This window comes from Myotis lucifugus, unplaced genomic scaffold (genome assembly GCF_000147115.1).
Source record: "Myotis lucifugus unplaced genomic scaffold, Myoluc2.0 scaffold_3, whole genome shotgun sequence".
Classification (NCBI taxonomy): domain Eukaryota; kingdom Metazoa; phylum Chordata; class Mammalia; order Chiroptera; family Vespertilionidae; genus Myotis; species Myotis lucifugus.
In genome coordinates this window covers 12525653-12535798 of record NW_005871051.1, presented here as the reverse complement: position 1 = coordinate 12535798, position 10146 = coordinate 12525653, and the positions used below count along the sequence as shown (strand labels likewise).

Genomic DNA, 10146 nt, shown 5'->3' with positions numbered 1-10146 from the left:
TGTGAAAGTTGATGGTTCATCTTGATCTCTCAGGATTCCACATTCAGGAATTAACACACACCCTTGCTGATATAATCCAAACAGCTGGCAGTCTGTTTATATGGCTGGAGACATGCCATTGTATTTAATCATGCCATGAGCAATGCTTTAAAACTATTGTATCCCCTAAATTCACTGAATACATGCAGGATTGTATGCAAGGTACCTGGTCGGCTTGGGGGGCACTGTGTGTGTGAGATAGACACCCTACTCTGACAGCTTACAGTCTGGCAAAGAAGACAAGTGATAGATGAGCAATTGCAATAAAATATATTCTAATATTCCTGTTACCTCCCCATACACACACTTTTCTTTGTTCCACAAATTTCCAGAATGCCCAGGTCTCATGAGATCTGTGGTTTCTAGCTAAATTTAGAGATACTGATTTAGAGATATTGGAGTTTATAATCCAGTAGGGAAAAGACACTTTAAAAGCCACTCGGCCGCCGAAAACCGGTTTGGCTCAGTGGATAGAGCGTCGGCCTGCGGACTGAAAGGTCCCAGGTTTGATTCCGGTCAAGGGCATGTACTTGGGTTACGGGCACATCCCCAGTAGGAGATGTGCAGGAGGCGGCTGATCGATGTTTCTCTCTCTTCAATGTTTCTAGCTCTCTATCTCTCTCCCTTCCTCTCTGTAAAAAATCAATAAAATATATATTTAAAAAAAATAAAAATAAAAAAAAATAAAAGCCACTCGGCCATCCCAGAAGCACCTGGAGTTCTTTCATTTGAACCACCTTAAAGATGGGCGAGGTGGAAGGAAATTTGAGGACAAAAAGTCACTTACTCCCCAAATCATTCCCACTCAGTTGGTCAACTTCCCAAGAACTCCCAGCATTAGCATTATTAATAGTTTACATTAAATTCATTTCTTTTAGAAATCCTGTTAAAGTGCAAATATTTTTAAAGAGATATTTGCACTTTATTTCTTTAAAGAGATATTTAAAATATCTCTTTATAAAATATCTATTAGTCATTAGCACCTTAATAACTGGTTCATGACTTACATAGAAACTTACTTGAAAAACTTCAACCCAAACAATGTTAATTAGGAAAAGGTAATACCTGCTCACAAAAGACTGTTTACATCTGGAGATAAATATAAACAGGTAATTTCAATGTGATATGGAACCTCACCAGGACTGGCTTTGCATGAGTAATGGAAAGAGAAAGAAGTGTATGAGAGTTAAAAAACACATCAAAAAAAGCATTAAAGGCAGGGCCTCTGAATTACGTGTACACCTGCGGATCTTATGAAAATGGCTCTAAAATGCCAGTCCCATGGGGCCTGAGATCCCACGTTCCTAACAAGCTCCCAGATGATGCCATGCTGCTGTCCTCAGAGCTTTCTTTGAGTAGGAGGGACTAGATAAGCAACCCAGCATGGGATCCTTACTCAGTAGAGAGGAAGGAAGGAAAGAAGGAAGGAAGGAAGGAAGGAAGGAAGGAAGGAAGGAAGGAAGGGAGGGAGGGAGGGAGGGGAGGGAGGGAGGGAGGGAAGGAATCAGCTGATAAAGTCAAGACTTGATGGATGAATGTGAATCACTAGGAGCAAGAGCATGACAGCGCTGGAAAGACTAGTGTCTGATTTCTGACACAATGTCAAGGCAATACAGTCTTGAGATGACCAATTTTCTGTGGTGGTGATTATAGCAAGTGAAAGAAATGGACTTGGAACAAATATGTATTTATAATTTTAATGGGGGAAGAGCCAAGGATTTAGAACCTTTCTCAATTTGAAAACTCATAAGCTTCTGATAACATGAGAATCATATGGACGAGAGCTATGCTAAAGAATTAATTTGAGTCATCTGGAATCAAGTCTTGTATGAGGAAAATTAGACCCCTCTGTCCCGTTTAGAATTTATGAGACATTATTAGCCAGCCAACTTCTTAAAGGTTTTGTTAAAACTCAAAAGAAGATCAATCTCATTCCTTTTTCCAATTTTTTTCTTAGCATGTTCCGAGTAGTAAATGTACACTAGCAGTCTCATTTTTTTCTAATGTGCCATTATCTATTTGCCATGTTTCCTAAATGAGAATTTCATAAGGCGACGCGGGTCTATAGTACCTCAGAGGTCATTTATCCAGGGATGCTTCAGTGCTTAAGACCAGGACTGACCCAGGAAGCTTGAAACTTCATTACAAATAGGAAAACCCATTAGTTCTCCTCAATTGAAAGGCTGCTGCAAGTGAGTGTGTTCCTACTCCTGCTCACATACGCATATGCCCTGGGATCCCTGTACTAAGAATCGATCCAAGCTTAGATGACTCACATAACCAGTGAATTTTCTTCCACTTTTAACACTGAATGCATAGCATGTGCTATTTTATATTTTACAAGCTCTCACCTGCCCAGTTAAAAATTGGGTTGCATCCATATTTTATTAAAATACATTAAAAGACTATCTTGTAGCTCTGGCTTTGATGGCCTTTTCTTCTATTTCCTTTAAAAAAAGTCAAATTTATCATATTTTCTACCTTTCATGCCTGCAAGTTGCCCCTTCAACGGAACTTCCTAATTCAGCCAATGGTGCTACGGACTACCTGGGTGCTCAAGCCAAAATAGGTGAATTAACATGCTCAGACTGTTGGTTCTCAAAGTGCAGTTTCTGGAGAAGCAACATTCATTAGCGTTACCTGGAACTTGTTAGAAATGCAAAATCTAGGGCCCACTCAAGGTCTACTGAGTCAGAAACTCTGGCCATGGAGCCACCAATCTGCCTTAACAGTCCTTCCAATGACTCAGATCACAGGCATGCTTGAGAACCACTAAATTTAAAAATAGTGAAGTTAAAAAATAATAATAATAATAATAATAAAATAAAAATAGTGAGGTTAATAGGGTGGGGCAATTGTTTCTGCCTGGAGGCTAATTGTTACTCTCAGTCTATGTAAGGGGCAAGGTGCTTTCCAATAGAGTGGGTCAGCTGTCTTCTCCCTAGGCAATGTTGTCTGTATAGCAATTGTCTATGTGGGAAAGACTACCTCTGCAGCTTGAGGGAATGGCTCAGCACAGGAAACCGGGTGTCCCAGAGCCCTTGAACCTGGCTTCTGCTCACCCTGCTCCAGTCCACTCTGCTGCTGCTCCCTTGGAGCACAAGATGGTTGGCTCCACAGGGAATTTTATGCGTTGGCCCTTTAAGAGGGTGCCTGAATTTCTAGCCATCTCTCCCTGGCAGACAGCTACCCCGCTGCTTTTCACAGCCAGATACTATGTGGGTACCCTTCTCAGTTCTGGTGCTCTCTGCTGGGGGGTGGAGGGGGCCCAGCTTGGGGATTAGACCCCAGAGTTCTCAGTGGCAACCCCCACAGCTGAGATAGCTCTCCAGAACTTCAACCCTTTCGCATCTCTGCCCCTCTTAGCAGCCTCTATGTGGTCTCCACCTTCCATCCTCAAGTGTCAGGGTTCTCTCCAGCGAGTCTTCCATTGATTATTCAGTAAGTTTTTCTGTATTTTAGTTGTAATTCCAGTGTGGACCTGGGAGCGTGCCCGTGCAGCATCCACTTACTCAGCCGCCATTTGTAAGGACAATGTGTCTGGCTCTGGAGCAAGGGATGATGAAGAGCTTACCCCACACATCCCAATCCGAAATGACATGTCCACGTTCCCCCTCCCAGATATCCACGCCGCTGTCACACTGCCCGAGGTCACTGAAGTAGCTTCTGCTCGTGGCGCATAGTCCCTCAGCCACTGTAGGAGACGTGACTGGTGCGCAGCTCCTTCTGGCCCTCCGAGCTCGGAAGGGGGAATAAGATCCCATTTGAAGTGCAGTCCCCAGCTGAACCCTCCAGGCACCACAGGGGATGGACGAGCTGTAGGCCAGCGAGTCCGCAGATGAGATCGATCACCAGGCACAGGACCGTCCGTGGTCCTCCCGGAGGCAGCCAGCGAGGGCTGCAGCCACGTCACACTCACTTCACGGTGGCTGTCCAGGAACACCAGGGCGTCTCCTGCTCCATGGACTGCTCCTATCATTCTTCCTCGAATTAATCTCTCACGCTTTGTATTTCTTATTAATTTAATTTTTCCAGGGAGGTGTTTTTGGGCAAATTCATCTAGTTCTCCTTTCAAATCATGGAAGTCCCTGTTGTCGTCCATGAGGATGACTTCATGGAGAAGCCGGGCTGGTATGCGGTCCAGGATGCTGTGCACAGTCCGCAGCAAAGCAGACAAGGCTCCGTCGTAGAAACAAGTAACAACACTAGCGACTGGCAGATCCGTAGGGTATGCCTTGTCTTTACGAGCTGCATTCCCTGTCTGGCACATCTCTGTGGCAGTCCAAGGGGTTGTTAAGCATATTGAAGGCATGTTTCTGATACCCCAAGTCTCTCAACTCCTGATCATGTTCATTAAAAATCATACCCAATTCAGAAGAGAAAAAAATGGTGAGGTTAACATCAGATGGTCTGTAGACACTGTGGGAACCCTAACCAGAGTACGCCGGATGATCAAGGCCAATTTGCCATACTCGTGCATGCAGGCAGTGTTATTAGGTGAAAGGCCCCTTTGTCCTACACAGGTGAGAGGGCAATGACTCAATAGTAGCAATATACGTACTGCGCAAGCGCACCCTTATGTAAACTGCTTATGTTAATGTAGCACGAGCGTCACTAATTGGCACCAGGCCTCTTTTGTTTGAGCGTGTATATAAGTTGCCACTGACCAGCCAGTGCGCGGCTGCTTTTGCGTGGCTGCTTTTGTGGGGCTTTTGAAGAACTACTTTGTCTGATGGCTCCTGTAGTAGCAATGGCTACTTGGTCTACAATAAAGTCTCTCCTGTATATGCCTACAACCTCTCATGTCTTCATCTAATACCCAGCAACCGAGGAGCTGTGCTCCCACAGATATTTAATTTACAAGTTGTTGTTTTCTTGCTACATTTTGGAACACACACACACATATTTCTAGGCCCATGAAAAATTCCTAGTACAAAGTAAAACTAATCATCGCCTAATGCAGCGGTTCTCAACCTGTGGGTCGCGACCCCTTTGGGGGTCGAATGACCCTTTCACAGGGGTTGCCTAAGACCATCGGAAATCACATATATAATTACATATTGTTTTTGTGATTAATCACTATGCTTTAATTATGTTCAATTTGTAACAATGAAATTGGGGGTCACCACAATATGAGGAACTGTATTAAAGGGTCGCGGCATTAGAAGGTTGAGAACCACTGGCTGCTCTGCTTTAGTCCCTCCACAACGAGTACAGCCCGACTTGCTGCTGAGAGAGGAGGCTCTGTGAAGAGAATACTTTCTGAAATAATCTGTTCAGACATATGTCTTCCCCACCACACCTTCTGCTCCTTGTAAGAAGTGGCCCTGTCCAAGTACTGACCCACTGTGTATGTACAGTGTCTAATGCCTAGAGGGCACTCAGAAAATGTGTTAAACCACCAAACTGTAAAATGGTTCTTCCAGCGAGAGCAATGGACAGAAACCTTTACTCAGGTGTATGCATGCTGACTCATGATCTTATGTTTAGCTTGGTTCTCTTTTCTATTTAGTACAACTCTGATTGGTTTAATTAACAGTAATCATCAAATTAGCAAAACCTAAACATTACTGAGCTGGTAATATAATGAAAAACAGGTTTTGTCCAGCAGATGGCAGTAGAGCTCAGTTTAATAATTTCAATTGTTAATGAGCTTGAAAAATTAATAACAATGATGGCAAAAAAAAAAAACAAAAAAAAAACACCACTTGCCCCCAGAATAGCATTTTTCTGTTGACGTTTGAGGAAATGGCATCTACATTTAAAAAGAAAAATCCACATAAGCATTCAAACATATTGGAAATGCTGCAAGTATGAACTTCCAAACATGGTGTTAATGGTCAATCAATTTCTTCCACGTCAAAGTTTAAAACAGTTTAAACTGGATGTCAAGTTATTGTTAACTAGAGTCAGAATCCCTGGAGATGAGGGACATGCAGGACAGGATATAAAAGATTATTCCAATGTGTATTATGGTGCGAGTTGAGACTTTTCTGAAGACTCAAACTTTATTCACTTTACCAATTATTTAGCTCTCTTTTCTTTCTCAAGAGTAATATTAAACCATACTTTTATGCTTAAAAGGAGAGAGGGCAAGACAAAAGGGAGCCCAAAGTGTTGTGGTTTTGTTTTTATGGGAGAAAAATTCTCCAAGCCCAAAGGGTTTTGAAAGAGACTGGTGAATTCATCACACTGGAAAATGTTTATAATTACCATTATTATGAGGTTTTTCCCAGTTCTGAATTTCTATTTTGTTTCTAAGAAAAGGAAGCTTTTCCAGTAAGCCTGGAAAAGCGTATCTTCATCTAGAAGAATATCCTGGAATGGGGCCTTGTATCTTCTGGGCTCTCTCTCTCCAGGCTCCTGTCCCCCTCCAGCTTTCTCTTTGCACTTCAGCAGCACACCTTCCCTTCCGTGCCTTGAGGACAGATACACACAATCACACCCAAGAATCTCAGTGATGTGGTCACTGCTGAGAGGCCACCCTGGCTACCACAGGGTAGGGCAAAGGTATGGATAGAAGGTGAATCGACGGGCCTTCAGGCTTCCTGCCACTCTCTAGCTAGGGCAGGTCCATTTTAATCAAGGGGCTGCATGGTAGCTATTCCAATGTTTATTATTTCCAGCTTAGAGTAAAGAAAATGGCTCTTTTGGTGTTCAATCCCCTCCAACACAGACACATAGAGACACAGACACACACACACACACACACAGAGAGATACACACATACACACCCCTCAAACACAAAGCTCTGTCACAGTCTTCTCCATGTCTACCTGAACTCTCTCCCATCCCATCTTCAGCCCCACCCAGCCTCAGATTGCCTAACGACTCCGTGATGAGTCAGGACAGAGAGGTACTTTTATAAAAATCCCCATCCTCTGTGGCAGCCCGTTTACTGTACTTTTAAACTACCATGTCTTAAGGAAGAGAAAGAAAGTTTATATTCTCAGCAATATTAGAAGATTTTTTTAAAAGCGCAAGAAGCAACAGACTTTATTAATAACTTGGCTGGAAAGTGGCAAGGCAACATCTGGAATACTTATTACCCATTGGGCATGCTATTCATCTCCATGGGGGAGATTCAACATGACGAGCTCTGTCTAAGGGAAATCAGCCCCATCTAGTTAAATTAGAATGATTAGGGTCATTTAGACGGAGGAAGTCTAATTTGTGTGGATCTGGAGATTTCATACAAACTGGAATACCTAAGTATTTAATCTTCCCTGAAGCTCAATTTGAAATTGAAAGAGACTATTGCATGGATGTATAATGAGATGAGACATATTAGAAATTAGCTTAACTATCACTGCACTGTGAGCAAGTAGCCCAAGAAATCAAAGACTGTTTCACTGGCAGTTTGTACACAATAATAGAAGAAAACACCCTGTACAACTCATTAGCCATTCTATTATGTGATGAACTCCTTAAAGGGAAACTGGAGCATTCAGAGTGAACTTGAATTGTTTTCTACCGCTTTGTAAAAATTCTCCCACCAAATTTATGCTGTAAAGTAGATGTCAACAGAATTCAATCCTAACCTTACCTTCTACCATGAGGGCGCTGAACCTTTCTGGCGTCATGGACGCCTTTAACAGGCTGCTGAGGGCTGTGGATCCCTTATCAGAATAACGCTTTAATATATAAAGTACATAGGATTTTGTTTTAAATATGTAAATAACTTTAATATGTAGATTACAAAGGAAATCAACGATATTGAAATGTAGATATCAAAGTAGTTTTAAATGTGTGTAGTATCTGTGCTTTTCTTTATTAGCACATCTAATAAACAAAGTCTAGTGAAGTATCTGATACCTCTGATGAAAAGAAATAACTGTTATCTTGTGTATAAAAATATGGGTGAGGTTATCAGTAAGAAGCCTTAGGTAGTACAATTACAACTGTGTTTGTTGCCTATATTAGTAAATGAGGGAAATGCTTAATTCCAGTTAGAACTGAGTGAAAATTAATGTGCGTTTGTTTTCCATTCATGTTCACAGACCATCAAACCTGCTAAACAACCACCCAAGTTTGGTGAAGAACTCTGGTTCTGCAACTAAGTAGATGGGTGTGATGCAGGTAAGACTGGGGTCACTATAGGAGAACGTAGGGTAGTCAAGCTCCCAAGACTCCAGACACATCCAAAGGAGGCACTGCACGTGGCAATCCGCCTTCCTAAACAGACAACAGGTAACAAAGCAGAGTGCGAGAGGGCGGGAGTTGGGGTTGGGCAGATGACTGGTCCTCGGGGCTGACGAACCTCCTCCAGGCAGACAGTGCCCCGGAGAACACTGCTACCCGCAGACCTTTGCAGTGACTGCAGGCTGCCCCCGAGTCACAGTGACTCCAGGCAGAAACCAAATCCACCGTTAGTCCATCCCCTGTCGACCTGGAGCCAAGCCTAGGGAAAGTTCCACTGCTGCTTGAATGGCATTGGGGACCGGAGCAAATGTTCTACACGGTGCCACCTGTTGACTCTAATCAGATAAATTAAGGAGTGGGGCATGTTTCCACCATTTGGTTTGGTTTTATTTTAGTCCCCAAGTCCCTTTGCTCTCATTTGAAGGCCTGGCACTTTCTCACTCGCAAAGCACATCCTGCCTCATCACTGAGCCGCCTCCCCAGGCTGAAGCGCCCCCGGCCATGGGCGTCCAGAGGGACACCCGGTCCAGCAAACCCTCTGTAACATCACAGAGGCCACCTCTTTGTCTTGACGTACTTAAGATCATCTCTCTTTATAAATACATTAATGAAGTTAAGCTTCAAAATCTCATCCAGACCTTCGCAAAAGGGAAATAGACGCTGATTCTCTACACCAGCATCAAATCTAGCTAGACCTTGAGATTAAAAAAAAGTAAAAAGAGCCATCAAAACTCACATTGATCTGACAAAATAAGGTAAAGACCTAGAGGCAGGGATTCAGAGTCAAAGCCCCAGAGACTAATAAGTTATGTGGACGCCTGGAGCATCCCTCAGGATTCTAGCAGGGTGGCTAGGCAGTGGGTGTCAAGTCCAAGTCTGAACCTGTAGTCTAGTGCTGTGCCACACACCTTAGACACTCCTTCTTGCCATTTAAGATGTGTCTGAGCAACAGTTATGACAAAGAAGAGAGAAAAAAAACTGGGCTGATAACTCAAACTTGCCAGGACAAGCACAAAATGTTACGGATTGTACAATTATAGCACCATTGCATTTGTTAAACTGATGATTAAATGGGTGACGGCCTCCAAGAGACAGTACACTGAGATCAGGCAGTTAACAGCCTCCACCCTGAAGAATACTAAAAAACAAAGCGCTGCGTTTTTGAGCCACCTAGATTGGTAGTAGGGAAGTCTCCCTGATTCCAGGTGTCTTATGGCTATGAGCATTTCCCAGCACCATTTCTTGGACTGTTCCCTTCATTTTATTCTGAGCTGCTTAGAAGAAAAGGATATTGTTCACATAATCTCTGAAAACAGAAAACACAGATTCGGAAAAGGGTGTTCAGGCCCGGACTGCATGGCTCAGTGGTTGAACCTTGAACCTATGAACCAGGAGGTTATGGTTCAATTCCTCATCGGGGTGCATGCCGGGTTGTGGGCTTGATTCCCAATGTGGAGCATGCAGGAGGCAGCTGACCAATGATTCTCTCTCATCATTGATGTTTCTATCTCTCCCTCTCCCTTCCTCTCTGAAATCAATAAAAACATTTTTTTTAAAAAAAGGTGTTCAGAAATATTCTGCTGGTGTTCATTTTAATACTGTAGCTGAAGCTTTGTCTCTTTTGCTTTGAATTGCTCACAAAATCAACAAAATGCAGTATAGAACTAATTACACATATACCAGCTTAAGCCCATTTTATTCTCCAACAGTATTCAATTACATGTGATAGCACTGAATTTGAAAGAGAGCTTTGCACTGCCTCAAAAGTTCCAACTGGAAAGAGTCCCATGTTACACATTAAATATCAATGCCTTCAAAGAGACCTTCACATCTTTACAAACATTTGTCATTAAATTTAGTTATCAAAACCGTTTTCTGGATGTTTTAAAAATACTAAAGTGGTTGGGGGTGCATATTAATTCTTATTACAAGTTATCTATATTGATTAGCAATATTTTACTAAAT

General features: G+C 42.7%; 1 pseudogene; it reads right to left on the bottom strand.

The window, feature by feature from the left end:
• Positions 1-3551: 3551 nt before the first annotated feature.
• LOC102441987 lies at positions 3552-7622 on the bottom strand (annotated as a pseudogene).
• Positions 7623-10146: the final 2524 nt, after the last annotated feature.